This window comes from Podarcis filfolensis (assembly GCF_964270895.1).
Source record: "Podarcis filfolensis genome assembly, chromosome: 5".
Taxonomy (NCBI): Eukaryota; Metazoa; Chordata; class Lepidosauria; order Squamata; family Lacertidae; genus Podarcis; species Podarcis filfolensis.
In genome coordinates this window covers 62,038,554-62,054,487 of record NC_139608.1, presented here as the reverse complement: position 1 = coordinate 62,054,487, position 15,934 = coordinate 62,038,554, and the positions used below count along the sequence as shown (strand labels likewise).

Genomic DNA, 15,934 nt, shown 5'->3' with positions numbered 1-15,934 from the left:
GATTGATGGACTTAAGACTTCCAGGCTGGAAACATAGATTGGAGGATAAGGGAAATTAAACCGGGGAAGGGGAGGGAGAATTAGAATCCAAAGGCTTGCAACTATTTTCTGAATTGGTTTTCTTTTTTCTAATATATTTCTTATTTTTTTATACTTTTATTCTGTGTGCTTTTACTTTAATGGGAAAAAAGGGGGACATTGTGGAAAGAAAAGGGGGCGGGCTATGGGGAGAGATCTTTTGCTTTTTTTTTATCAAGGGTGTTGCATAAGGTTTGTATAAATTTAAATTTGAACAATGGGGTATATAAATTGTGCTTTAAATCAGAAACAGAACTTGTGGAAACAACAATATGAAAGGGGAATGCGGTAGGGGTGGGGGAAGGGGGGAGTCCCAGAAAGTGGATGTTTGAAAATAAGGTTCTGAATGTATCTTCATAATTTCTTTTCTTCTCTTTCTGTATTTTGGAAACTTCAATAAATATTATTTAAAAAAAAAAAAAAAAAAAAAAAGAAAAATTGTGGTTATTCAGTCATATTCAGAATTTGTTATCTTTTTATGAGAATCCCACAATCTGCATGTGGCAGATTTCAGTCTTCAAGGCACACAGATGAAAGGCAAATAAGGGGTCCTTGCTGGAAAAAGGTTTTGAATCCTGCCTTTTTTGTATGATGTCCTATTTAGAATTGGTGCTTCAGAATATACAAAATATTATTTGATAGTGTCAGCTGCAAGCACTGAGAAGGAACCTCGTTTCTCTACCTTTCCCAAATAATTTGTTTGTAGTAGCTGACTGCTTCTCTAAATGAAAGTCAAGCTGCTGTTCCCGATTATTACCTTATTTAGATGTTGCAGTATTGACATAATTAAGTATCCCATTTGGCTCAAATATTATGTATTAGAGGGCAACATTTCTTGTAGTGCTTCTGCTCTTGAGTTATTGCCAGGATATCCAGAGCCTTAGATTTTTTAGATTAATCTTATAGTTGGAGATCATTTAAAATATGTGTGGCTACTTTAGTGTCATTTTCATTACTTCTGCATATATCTTTGAAAAATATGCAGTAAGTTTCTAAACTTTTGAATGCCCATCATGCCTCTTGGATTAGGTCCATAGGGGAATAGTTCTGAAATCCTGAGTATACACAACAGAGTATGGCACAACAGATGTGAGCTGGAACTAAATTTCAGTAATGTTGACTACAGACTCTTAGTGCTAAGAGTGTATATTTAAGAATTTAAAAATATTTTGTATTATGATTTATGTACTTTGAGGAATTAATGCTGTGCAGCTCTATCCTAGACGATGTTAGTATTATGCCATATGTTGCTCTAAAAATACCTTGCTTATCAAACAAAAAAGAGAGCAAGCAAACACAATATCTTGGCTACCATTTGCTACTGAGCAGCTTGGTTCAGCAGGAACTCTACACATGTCCTGGCACTAAAACTATTTTGCTTTCACACTGTGCGTGTAATATATTCTAACCTTTTTTAAAAAAAACCTGGCTAGTGTTTGAAAGTAATAAGAGAGCTATCAGTTGTTTTAAGGTGAATAAATTCAGTATAGTGTGGAACAGTGGACTTAGATCCAGATTCAAATTGCTGCTCAGCTGCAAAGCTTACTAGCTGAGCTTCGGCAGTCATTGTCTCTTAACCTAACCTACCCCACAGGTAATAAAGTGAGAACATCACGTGTGTTGCCCTGAGCTCCTAGATGAGAGGAATCAAAATGTACAGCCAGGTCTATCATTTTGGCTTTTAAACAGTCCTTGAAAACCTATTTATTCCAATTTGCTTTTGTTTTGGGGAAAAACAATCTGAGATCTTGGGCTGCTTTTCTGATTTATTGCTGTTGGTTTAAAATTCTGTTTTTACTAATGGTTTAATTAGTTGTATCAGCTATAGGGCTGGACTCTGAGTTGGTTTTAACTGCTGAAATCATTGTATTTTATGAGAGCTGTATATTTTAATGTAAACTGCCTTGGGGGGCTTTTTTCCTGAAAGGTGACCTAGGAATAGTTAACAAAAATTATTAATAAAAATAAATGTGATAATTATATTATTGTTACTTGTTACAGATACAAAGCAATATTCTGGGTTCCTTCAAGCTACAGTTGATTATTACTTATTAGGAAAAGGAAGTTAAATGTTTAGGATGATGGCTTTAACACTCCTTATACAATAGTTCTGTTGCTTCTTGATAATATAGTAGCAGATGCTGTTGAAGTAGTCATCGTATGGAAAAATGATGGATGGGTGGGTTAGAGTGCTGGTTGAATAATTTTTCATGTTGCTTAAACTCAAACATAAAATTAATTCCATGCTAATTTCCACAGTTCATTTGTTGTTGAGACTAGAATATTAATTGATGCAGCAGCTTTTAAAATGACTAAAACTGATGATTTAATAAGTACATTTAAATATAAAAATAAAGAATTGGATGCAGCTTTTAGAGAACACTACTTGTTTTGAGAGAGGTTTTAAATACAGGCAGTGTCCATTTTGCACGTGTTTTATTGGCACACAACCTCTGATGCACACCCTGTTTTTGACCCTAGAACAGGGCGGGCTTATTTGCACTCCGCCAATTCATGTGATAACCCAGCATGCAATCCCTGCACAAATGAGGAGTTGCCTGTAATATTAATATGACCCTTGGTACAGATGTGTATCTTAAAATGCTATGTCATAATAATAAGCCCTGTTCTAATGTCAAAGGCTAGTAATGTGGCTTGTGCATTAGTTCTAAAGCCAGAAATAAATTGGTTATCATACCATACAATACTGTATTGTATCCAATCCTAGTTTGAACAATATGTGCCAGCTGACTTCCAGTTAAGATGGTGATCTGAGGAGCAGTGATTCCACAAACTCCAGACCTACCGGTAACTTTTAGCCAAAGATATCCTGCAGTGGAATTGTTTTTTTCTCTTTTCCCATAGCTTATAATCTTTATTTTGTCCTTTTGCTGTACATAATCAACTTCACTTGGAGTAATTTATTGTATGTGGGGTTGTTTCCTTTGTGCTTGTGGCTATGCTGTGAAAGGAGCCTAAGAAACTGGTGGACTCACAGCACATGCTGAGGAACACACCTGAAGTTGAGCCTTGAGTTGCTTCAAGTTCCACTGAAGAGATTATGGATCTTTAAAAAATTATCTGAATGAATGTGACATCTATCAAATCTTCAATTCTGATGCTGCACACTTCAGCACATCAGATTCAATAACATATGGTCACCATTGGGTATTGCCTTTCAGATGTGCAAGGCCGGGAAGATGAAACTGTATTCCCCCTTTATATCCTTAGAGTGGAGAATTTAGCTTTACATGCTAAATAGTTGGACTTGGTGGGTAGGTCTCATAGTAACAAATTAAGAATTATGGGGGTGAGGGAGAGATTGGTACAGGGGAACCCTATGTTTTTGTGGCAACCCTGCTAACAGTTACTGGATTTCTTGAATGGTTCTATCTTACGGTAGATAGAATGTGCAAAGCACATCCCAGCCCCCCCCCCCAGGAAGAAAATATGTCAATATTTTAAGATATCTAATCAAATAGGATTTGTTGTGGAGTGCATGTGAGAAGTGGGTAATGAAGTGGGGGCCAAATGTGGATGAGATAGTTTGTTTCTGGATTATGTGAAGGAGGTTTTTGAGGCCTGGCAGACTTTTTCCAGTGTGAAGTACATGGCCCAGGAGTGTGACATTACCTTCTTTATTATATTTCCTGCTATTTTCTGTATGTGCATCAATGGGCAAGTCAAAATTTCAATGAACCAGCAGTGCTGAAGGACTTTCTGCTTACGCTTGATCTTCCACTGGAAAATCCTGTACTGTACAGGAATAAGTTTCTGTACAGGCCTGGCCTTTAGTTGCTGTCCAGCTGCCTTATTCTACCCAGGTTGATTACATCAGCTGTCTTCTGCTGAGAAACACTGTAGACCTGGTTCCTGCAAACTTAACTATAGCCTAGGTTTAAACAGTTCCTGAAGTTGTCTGTGACTATGGACTTCCTCATTTTGAACACAGGCATTGCATGGACGATAATTCTGTTTGTTAGATTTAAGTTTGTTTTGGATCACCATGTTGTCTCCCTCTTTTTCTTTAGTGTGAAATAACACATTCTGGCAATCCCCATTGATCTTCTGGTTTCCCCTTCCTTCTCCTTCATATACACAGCAACACATTTGCTTTATTTTAGTTATATTATACTGTTTTGTTTTACCCTGTGTTACTGTTATAACATAGGAGAGAGGAGTTGTTGGGCTTTTACTTAGCACACTGTGTAGCTCTTTGACAATCCTGCTATCCCTGTTAATAAACAGGCTCTTGGAAAAGAATCATTTATTGGTTGTGAAGGGCCATACCTCAATATATAGCATTTGCCTTGCATGTGGAAGGTCCCAAGTTTAGTCTCCATCATTAAGGAGGTCTGCTATGCATGATGCTAGAATTGGTTCTTTAGCATTGCAGCACCTACCTTTTGGAACTCCCTCCTATTATATATCAGACGAGTGCATTGTCCAGTGTCATCCTAAGCCTTTGTGTGGTGAGTAGAGCCAGTGTGGTGTAATGGTTAAGAGCAGTAGACTCGTAATCTGGTGAACCGGGTTCGCTTCCCCGCTCCTCCACATGCAGCTGCTGGGTGACCTTGGGCTAGTCACACTTCTTTGAAGTCTCTCAGCCTCACTCACCTCACAGAGTGTTTGTTGTGGGGGAGGAAGGGAAAGGAGAATGTTAGCCGCTTTGAGACTCCTTCGGGTAGTGATAAAGCGGGATATCAAATCCAAACTCCTTTTAAGTGGACACTTGTATCCCTGTTAGTATCTGTTGGATTTGAACTGATTTGGATATGTGTTGTAGCTTTACATTGTTTTTATATTTATATAATTATTCCAAAGTTGTTTTATACTAGTGCTCAGCAGTGACTTGTGAGGATGTCACATGCCCTCCCTTTTTTGTTTCTTTTCATGGGAAACTGTACTTATGTTACCTAGGTTCTTCCATGAGAAGCATGCTCTTGGGTATGTTTGCATAAAAATTGGGGACAGAATGGTTCTTTGGAAAAAATGGGCTGAAGAGGGACTGTCTAGCTTAGACTGGCTGGTGAGCCAAGATCACAAATCCCTGGGCATGATTGCCCCAGTGTAACACTCAAGACCTACAACTTATTCCTTCAGGGCATTGCTAGGCAAAACCAAATTAGATGCAACTGAGCTGAGGGGACAGAGGGACAGAGACCTGGAATATCCCATGCTTGAAAGGAAATGGAAAGTTGTATAAGGTTGTGCTCCATGGGCCAACCAAAACTTGTTTTATAGGCATGTTGGATTTACCACTGCCTTTTCCATAAGCATATACGTCACCTGTAAATGTGTGTTGGCACTGTGGAAAATAATAGGCAACACTGAAAAACACAGTCTTGTCCTGTCCTGTGATGGTGCTATTTTGGTCACAGGTTATCATTCTTTTTAATCTGCTCTTGGGAAAACCTCTAAAATTTTCAGGTGCTGGTCTCATACTCAATTATATCCCAGCACTGTAGAATCTGACCAGGGGCAATGCAATTGGGTTCTATGTCCCCTTTTGGTGGCCAAAAGTATTCTAAGGAATTCACCACAGCCACAATCATTCAGTGATCACAAGACTTGTCAACTCTTGCCTAGCTTGAAAAAGTGACCTTTGGCAGTAGTAACAGATACACAAGCACACATACATTTGGTCTTCATATATAGTACTATTTGAATCAGGTAGGTTCATGAGCCTTTCTGGACCAGTGGACACATTTTTAATTTTGAGAGGGTGCTGTGGATGCCAGTCACAAAATAGCTGCCATGGAAGTGTAGCATAACAATAAATTAGACAGCACAGTCCTGGCAAAGCTTTTCCCATAACTATATTCCATACTCAAGCCATGACTGTACTGTCTAATTCATATATGAAGACCAAATGTCTGAGTGCCTGTGCACCTGCTCCTACCTGCCCAAGGCCACTTTGGTTAAAGGCACTAGAACCTGGTTTTTCTCCAATACCAACCCCTAAACCAAAGCCCAGACTGCCCCATTAATCACAGAGACGTACTTCTGTGTAGACAATTCACTGCACACTGAATTGTTACTAAGTGCCTGGTCTTTAGCTCCTGTGCAGCATGAGACATCCTAATATTCTTTGCAAAATTTTCATATTTGCCTTTGGGGGGGGGGTTATTTAACATCCATCTGTACCTAATTGTGTAGTATTATTTGCAGAAAATAACTTCTAGGGACCTCCTGATCTGAAATGCATCAACGGCAGGAAAGTTTCATGCTGGTTGCTAGTGAAAAAGGAAGGAGGGCAAGCTACAGAGATTCCAAGGACTAGAAAGTAAGACAGAAGCAGGAAAAATGCACTAAAGAGGAGGATAAAACAGCAGCTCTTTAGGACCCCAGGGATTCCTGTTGCCTGATGTCCAAACAATTATCAATCCCAGCTGTGACTTATTTGATTGGCTAAAAACAATGACAGATGGGAGCAGGCAGCCTGGGTCATTTCACAGAAGTCACTTAGAAAGGTAGTTGCATATTTTTCTTCATAACTTCCTTTCTAGGAGGGCTAGATATTTACTTCTCTTTAAAAAAAGAAAGAAAAGGGGGGGGGGAGTAAAACTCCGCTGTGCCCTCCGCTGGGGCACTAATGATGGCCTTCACAAATAAGAGTGTAACCCTATGACATGGAGGGTATAAGTAGCATTTCAGCTGGAGACCATTCCCCACCCCTTGCCTCTTTTCTCCCCCGTTTTATAATTGTATGACAGTATATTTATGATTTTGATTGGTTTGATTGTTGCTACTGTTTCATCTTGTGTTCATTTGTATTTTTACAAAATGAATACTAAAAAAAACTATGCATTTAAAGAAGTGTGCAAGCTGTCATTGCTGGGAGAACAGCAGCAGAAATACTCAAGGGTGCTATTAGTAGTTTGGTTTGTGGTCCTCTGTTCTGTTTGGACAGAATTTCTGAAGTATATTTGGTGGGTAAAAAGTGCTTTACACTTCTCATCTTCTATTAGCTGATGAGATAGGTCAAGCTTCAGAAATGGTGACATGCCCAAGGCAACTGAGATTTGCAGTTGAGCGAAGACTTGAGCATGGGTCCTCCATAGGTCACTTGGCACTTGTCCACTTCACTGCAGGGTTAATTAAACTGGAAAATGAGTTTTTATATTGTTTGTGCCATTTGTGCCTATTGCACCAAACTTCAGTGTCACATTCTAGTGTGGGTAGGCCAGGTTTCTCTTATAATTTTGTTACAATTTGCTCAAAGACTGTAGGTTGCTGTGTAATTCATTTACTTCTATTTAGCTGAAAATTGTCATAAAATTAAAAATATTATATACAGTTTTATAGTTCAGGTGATTTTAAATTGCTCCTTTGCAAACTCTTTTTTTCTGGTTCCATGTTAAAATAAGGAATATCTGAAGCAGCTTTCAAATGTTTTTCAGAAGTCAAAATGCGTTTTAAAATTATGTGTGATGTGTGGAATTTCATCTAGACACTTGCAAGTGCAAAAACAGCCAAAGGTAATATCTGAATACCAAAATCTGCATTAGATCTCTTCCATGCCCAGAGGCACAGTCACCTTCTTCTGTTTACCACTGAAATAAAATAAAGATCTATTGCAGCACAAAAGCTTCAGAAGCCATGCAGAAGATGAGCAATTGCTTATTCCTGGATCTATTGATCAAAAACGCCATCTTTATGAAAGGCATGTGTGATAAGGAAATATATATATATATATATATAGAGAGAGAGAGAGAGAGAGAGAGAGTGTTTTTCTCTTGTCACCTAAAAGTGTTTCAGTCACTGATTGGTTACTGACTTACAAGTAACAGAATGCAGTAGAATCTGGTTTGAGACCCTTCCTTTAAACACACTTCCTCATATTCCTAGAGGTGTATACCTTTCCTATAGGAGTCTCTAACTTGATCAAGTAGGATAAGCTACATCTGGGCATGTTGTTGACTTAAATGGGGAAATGGACATTGAAGATGAGGTTAAATCCATGTTTATGGAGCATAGTGTTCCTTTATGTACTGCATCCTCCAGATAGTGCAAAGTAGATGTAGGTCACATTACTTTGTAAAGAGTAGTTTGTATCATAAATGAAAACATTATAGGTCGGGGTAACCAATGCAGTGTCCTCCAAATGTTGGTTGTTTACAGTTCCAATCATCCTTGATCATTGACCATGCTGGCTGGTGCTGATGGAAGAGGGGAATCCAACAACATCTAGAAGGCACCATGTTGACTGTACCTAGGCTAGTTATTTAAACTGATCATGCAGTGATAAAACTGAAGCTTTCAAAATGTGCTCTTTGATCCTAGTGCAATTTCTTGGGTGTGTGTGGGAAAGCATCATGGTTAACTGACATTGCAGATGTTCTGGTTGTACTTATTTAAACGCTTAAATCATACTGTTTCAGGATACAGACTTGTGTGTACTTGTAAAACATTAGCAGATATACTGAGAGTAGATATATGTTTGAATTCAACACTATTTAAAATTGTAGGTTATAACAATAATAGGAATAACCAGAAAAATATGTATTATTTTTCACTGCTTATGTTGATAAACTCTTATGTCCCTGTAGCTTTTGGGATTTCTCTTCTGGAATATTTCCTGTAGTTTATTGGCTTGTAGGAGTTTTGGATGTTGCTACTAAAATAAGAATAGAATAAATTAACATTATGTTGAATCAGAAGGGTTAGAGGTCTTAAGATGTTCTGCTGCTTTGCCATCATAATAAAATATAAGTAAAATGTACAGCAAAGGTTTGCCCTGGTGTATGCTTTTGAATGGGGAAACTTCTCATAAGTAAAAACTTCTGATTACTTCAGGATGATCCAAAATTTACTTCACTGGGACTGCATTTGAAGACTGATTCACCTGAATAAAACTTCAAATTCTTAACCCTGTTAGTTTTAGGACTGTAATATCTTCATTATATTGTTGGTTGTCCTGTGGCATTGGAGGTGATTTCAGCTATGTTCTACATCTAGTTGTCACGAAAGACCTCATGCAACTGAGCTGCTGCAGAAGAAAGTGGCTTCTTTGCTCACAACTTCATCATTACATGATGACACTTCCTTTTGTAGCTCTGGCTTGAACTGTGATTTTTCTTTAAATTGCTTAAACACAATGAGAAGATGGATGCTCACATAATGAGTATTTTCCCACCATGAAAGAAACGAAAAGCAGGCACAAAGCCCTAAATTTTCCAGGAGTTCTTACCTCCTCAGGCTATCCTTAGAGCTCTTCACCTGCTACAATATGGGATGATATTGGAATACTAAGTGGGTGGGCTTCAAAGAGGTTCCTGAGTGTGCATGAAATAACAATAATGTTCACATTATTAGGCCCCAGGTCAAAGTTATTAAGATGTGATGGGAGCAGATCCATAACTGTATAGGGAAAGGTTAGTGTGTTTGATTGTAAGAGCAAAATGGGCGTGTGAATGTTAAATAGAACACCCCATATTCCACCCCCCCATGCGTAACTTTTCTGTTGGCTGTACTCTGAAACCAAAAGTGAGACCAGCTGAGAGAAAGAGCTTGGGGAGGACAACAGAGAGTTCAATGGCTGGCAGTGTTAGGTATTTGCAGTTTTCACCTGTATGCCACCTTTGCTCTTTAAATTGCTCCCAACTCCTGCTTTCTACATATATTGTTAAAACTTTGCCCATGAAGCCTACTTAACATTGAGTCTTCTGAGAATTGAGAATCAACAGAACAATTATGAATGAGTTGGAAAATAAATGTTTGTTGGGAGACAGCCATGAATATTCATAATTTGAGGACAACATATTGTTGAGCTTGCATAATTAAAGTATGTAAAATATCGATATGAGGTCACCCAGACAGGCTGTGAATGATTACTTGAAGCCTCATCAGGGTTAGTCTACAATATTTTAAGCTCATACCAGTGGCTTTGTGGTGGCCAAAACCTATTTGGCTTGTAATTCATGTTCTTGTTAATCACCACCACCACCCTGCTTATTTTTATTCATTTTAAGACATTGTGGCATCATATTTTGGCAAAGGGCCACTCACGTGACTCATTAATGTGCTGCTGCATCCCAGAAACTTGCTACATTGGCTTGGATTGTGACCTAGTTGTATGATTTGTGACGTGTGCCTAAACTGTTGTAGTAGCATTTCTTTGCTAACAAAATGGGTCACAGCTTCGCCAGCATTAAAGATCCATTATTTTTAAGCCAAGCTATTTTATAGTCCATGAATCTACAGATTCAAATAACATTTCTCCTTCCTTGTCTTTTGAGCTTTTTAAACTGATGGCCAACTTTGGTATGACTTGTTCTTAAATTTTTGAATATAGATGTAAATTTTACCAGTTTTAGTCAATAGAAGTAGTCATTGGCTTTTTAAAACAGATTCATAAAGCAGAATGTGTGAGCAGATTTTTATCTGAAGCTTAGTGCTAAACAAAATTTAACTGTAACCTAAATGCCACAAGTTCTCAGTCGATCGTAAAAATGTCTGCAGATAATTTGCTGGAGTGCAGTCATAAAAGTAAGAATAATGACTTCCACTTTCTCCTTTGACAAAAAAGGAAAGTACTCTGTAATATCTTTTTAATCTCCTGCAGAAATAAGTGGTGTTCATTTTTGAACTGCTGGGTTAGGTGAGCTAGGTTAACTGTAGGTTTCTGTGTGGTGGTATACCTCTTAATCATGCAATGGAAAAGCATAGGTTTTTCAAAATTGTTCAGCAAGCATATTATGAAACTGTATTTGAAATATTGTAAACATTAAGTAGAATGAAGTGCTTGAAAGATCAGTTACAAAAACCTGCAAGCCACGGTTCCTACAGAAAGTAAGAGGACCAAGGAATGTGTGTATAATCAAAGTCACTTTGCTCCTAGGCTCTCACCAGTCCTCCTGATTCCTAGGCCTCTGACAACACTGTCCTCTTCCTGTTTCTGAGCTTTGTGGAAGGGGAAGCCCACTGTTGAGAATAAGCATTATTAAAGTTTGCTAATGGTGGAAATTTCACCCCCTCTCTTCTTTCTAAGTTGCCAGGTGAATTAAACATTGAAATTGACTGCTAGGCTAGGTCATACACAGCACAGATACACTAATAGAGCTTGAAGAATAAATGGCTTGGGGATCAAAGAAACAGACTGACAAAAGAAAACATTTATTTACAATGTATAACTTACTTCCACAAATTGGGTTATACTGAGCTGTACAGATTGAAATCTCAAGTTGCTAGATCATGATGAGGATTTGTCTTTTACTTCCAGTCCCTTAAAATATCACTGTCACCAACAGGAGGTTGGAGAAATAGTCAAATGTTCCTGTGCATTCTCATATGAATGTGTGAAGTCTTCCTTGCCCTTGGGTTGCTGCTGAGAGCTAATTTTTCTCATTTGATTATGGGGCAAAAGTTTCCAATTCCCGGAAACTTCCTCTGGGCTAAAACAATTATAACACAGAAGGGTTTTTGTTGCTCTTTTTCTTACTGTGTACAGCAACATAATAATGAAGTGTAGTCACATAGCAGAAAATCCTCCTGCATTTGCTGGATTACTTTTTAAAAGCAATTTAAAAAAATGATTCTACTGAAAATTACAAATAATCAAGTAAAATTCTGTATTTCACTCACTCATCAGTGAAGAAAGAAAGAGAAGGTATAAATGTTAATTTTCTCCTTATCTGACTCCAAGATTTTATAAAGGGTAGGCTAATATACAATGGCTATACTGAAGACATTATTCTTTTAGACCTTGTTGAAGAAACTTTGGGGCTTGTGTGTCCTTCGTCCATGGGTGGGCAGAAAGTAGATCAGATGTAGTAGTAGGTATCTAGGCCATTTCCAATACATCTCCAAGTGTTTCAGAGCCCAATTGTAGCAGCAACAAAATAACTTTTTGTTAAAATAACATTTAACACCTAACTTAGGCTTCTGAAATGAATATATCTTGGGGTAGCCAAGAGTGAACTTTTGTGTTGGAGGAGTGTGTGCTCAGTTCACTTCTGCTACTGGTAAATCTTGGGTTATAGCAAAAGACAAAGTAAGTCTGACAAGCCTGCAATCTGCTCACCCCTGCCCTAGTCACCTTAGCATCATGGGCTTTTTATGGCTCAGTGTAGATGCATTTTCTCTTTTTTTTTTTAGTACACTGCATTTTCAGGAGTTTCAGGAATATATGTGTCCTCAGGAAGCACATCCTGGGGTGTGTTTGTGTTTGTTTGTGTGTGTGTGTGTGTGTGTGTGTGTGTGTGTGTGTCAGCAAAGGATCTATCCCTACTGTCTTGCTTCCACCTACTTATGTTTCTAATAATGTCTCCAGTCAAGTAGTCATTGGAATGCTAGTAGCATAGGTAGTTAGAAATTGGGAATCTTCCCATTGCTATCCTAAGTGAGGTCTCTTTTTTTGTATATAATTTTTATTAATTTTCCAATAAAAACAAATTTATAACACAATTAAACATTAGGAATTCATCACACGTCTTTTTTCTTTAAGACTTCCATCAGCATGTGTGATAATTTTCCGTAATTATTACATATCTTCACATTTCTTCATTTATATTGGACTATGTATATCTTATCTTACCATGTTATTTAAACAATATTTCTACCAAACCTTCTTACAGAGCTTCTTGGAAACTTACAAACGTTATATCATTATCACAAATCCTAGGTGAGGTCTCTTGAAACTAACTTGCCATTCAGTTGCGTTAAACTAACTCCAGAGCATAGACAATACAAACCACAAATTAGTTAAAATAACAGTAAGAATGTTTCCTCAGATACCTTCAGGGTGAATTTTATTTTATTACAAAGCAATTAGGCAAATTCATGGAGGACACTGTTAACCACAATACTGTAGTTCAGTGCAGATGCACTATGCCTCAAAGTACTGGATGCTGACGGAAACAGAGGAGGAACATAACTTTCTTGCCTTCTTTCCAAGTACCTAGACATCTGGTAGACTATATACAGAATATTAGATTTAGATTACTGTACTTTAGTCTGATTGTGCAAGACAATTTGTACATTCTTAGAATGATGTTTGATTGTTGAATATACTATTCCCTCCCCCGCCACTTAATCTTCAAAAAGCCCTTAATTGCTTACTGGTTGAGCAGTGTTGCTTGGGCCCCATAGAACATTTGTATTTAAGTCAGGTTGACAGGAGGTTTTCTGCGCATTTGACTTAATGCTTGAAGGTGCATCAGCTCCTATACCACCCTACTCCATTATATATATATATATATATATATATATATATATATATATATATATATATATAATAAAGACTAGGGGATGATCAGAAGGAACAGAGTAGCTGTTGGCAGATGGCTCCAACACAGAGTTGACAGTTCCAGTGGGCTGCCCATCTGGCAGCAAGTGACACATAGAGTACTTCTCCTGCCAGGAAATCAGGGGAAATCATGCCTCTCCATTTTGTGCCAGATAATGACTTTCTGAGCATACTTTCTTGCATGAGGAAACGCCCACCAACACCTTCCAGTCTTCATTGGAGCCCTCTGCCCGTTGCCACATCTTCCCCCAAGTGAATGTTTTGTTCTGGGTGTGTGTGTAGCGGAGATAATCGCTGATGGTGTGTTGATGTGGAAGCATAATAGAGACAGGAATCTGTTTGAAATGAGCTATGCCTGCCTTTTATCTGCTTGTAACAGGCCAAACATGGGTGTTAGTAAAGTTTGGCACTGCATGTTTGTCCTGTTCTGGTGTTTATTATTATCCAGGGGTTTAAGGAAATCAAAATGGTTGGGTCACTTATCTTCCATTTTTAAAGAGACTCCTGATGATTAACGTTATTATTGGATGTTACATTTCTTTGTGAAGTTCCGGAAGTGTTAGTAGGCAGGAAAGTAGTACAATATGAATAAAGCCATTACCTTGAATGAGAAATTTCTGAAGATATGAGTATTGTTTAAAATTATTTAAACTTTATCCCTTGTATATTCATGTATTTTATCCCTTGAAAAGCAACTGAAAGGATAATATCCTTGAGGAAAGGTGTTGGGTATGACTCTGAAATAGTGTCAATTCCCCTGCCTACTCTTCAATTGCTCTATCCAACATCCCATTCTGGGATAATAATGAACTTGGGTGGTGAGTACTGAAAGAAATTGAGCTAGAATGGGGCTTTCAGGAACAAGGGGAACATATCAGCAAGTTCAGGGAAATCTCAAAGCCCAGTAAAATGGGAGGAATAAATCTGAAACAACCTGGATTGAGCCTGTACAGTAGCTAAACAATGAGAAGGAAAAGAATGGAATGGTCTGTTGGAGGCAGGTATGGCTAGCTGATGGAACTCTGAACTGGAGCACTCCAGTTAGAAGGTAAAGATACAGCACAACTTATAGTTGAAGGTCCTACTTGTAGGGTCCTATTTGTGGACATAAAAGTGACCTACTTCATAGGTGTCAGCAAATCACTGAGAATTTATGTAAAGCAGTTTGAGTACAATGGTTGTTTTTCAGTGAGAAGATTGTGTACAAATTCCCATTAAACTGTGAATCTTTTTTGGTGATACTGGAACAGACACACATAATAAGCTTATCTTACTTGAATGTTAGGAAGTAATGGAATCACCCCACATTACCCTTCTGATCATTATCATAACTGTTAATTAATGCACTTGCAGAAGAGAGAAAACATGCCATATTCTTATTGAAAAAACTTAGAATATTTTGCAAGCAAATTTTCTGAGGCACTGAAATTACTGGACCTTCCTCTCTCTGTGTGTAAAGTCCTTGTGTGCACAGGTGTACTGTCTCTGGATCATGCATGTGAACAAGGCCCGCTTTTAGTTCTGCTTGCCCACTCATGGGTTTTCTCTCTCCAGACTTGTAATGCAATCAATTGTCACATTTTGGCTGTGCCAGGGACACTTTATCTGAGACTACATATTTTGCTGCTCCACTCAGTCAAGAGAGCTAGGTTACTACCAGCTTGAACACACTTGGAAGTCAATTAAAGTAGCTCTTTGTTTAGGGTTATTGTGAGAATTAGGTTGTCATCTAATATTTTTTTTCTTACAGGTTGGTCTGGGTATATATGGGCTACACCTCCCAAATTTCTTTCTGGTAAAAACATAATTTAAAATATCAGTATAGAAGCTTCCATAGGAAAGAGACAGTATTTGTTGTCATCAGCTTAATTTTAAACGGTCTTCAAAAAAAGAGTATGAAAAGGCTCTTGGATATGGATTAATAATTGATTCTTTGTGCAATGCTTGCTAACACTAAAATAAAAAATAAAAAATCAGCTGAAGCTGGCAAGGATTTTAGAGAGGCCACTGTGTGCTGCTTAGTCTTCTGCTGTGCTTCACTGCTTTTATCTGTTCTCAAGTTGTTTGCACAATCTTGCTGTGCCCAAGGGTTTTGTGTCAGAATAATTGCCTTATTTTTGCAAGCAGGCAATGCGAAGCTTCTTATTGGGTGCAAATGGTAAAATTTTCAGGGAACACTCTTTCTGAGTGAGGCTGATTTCCTCCTCGCCCTGGCTACCCTATCTCTTAGTTTTGCATATTAAGATACCAGGAAATGTAAAAATCCACCTTGTACTGATACATTATTTACCTTCTAGCAAGCTTAATGTGAACAGCAATGGGATTAAAACAAAATTAAGGGAATTTTAGCTTTGAATCTCAAGAACTACAATGTTCCAGTCACAGAACAGACCCTTTCTATCTACTCCTGCCTTCTGCAGCCTACTTTGCCCCACCCCCAAGCTGTGCTTGAGTGTCAGAGCGGCATCTGGAATAGGATTTTTATTTATTTGCACATTTGATGAGGCTTGGGGGGAGGAACAACAGGCAAGGCACGTCAGCAGAAATCCAAGAGCTTGCATAAACTCATATGATCATAGAATTTGCTTTATTCTAGATCTAGGGTGT

The 15,934-nt window shown here is 38.1% G+C and overlaps 1 protein-coding gene across 16 annotated transcripts in view; it reads left to right on the top strand.

Annotated features, from left to right (window-relative positions):
• CPEB3 (cytoplasmic polyadenylation element binding protein 3) overlaps positions 1 to 15,934 on the top strand; it is a 73,936-nt gene that overhangs the window by 13,563 nt on the left and 44,439 nt on the right. The window lies entirely within an intron of this gene.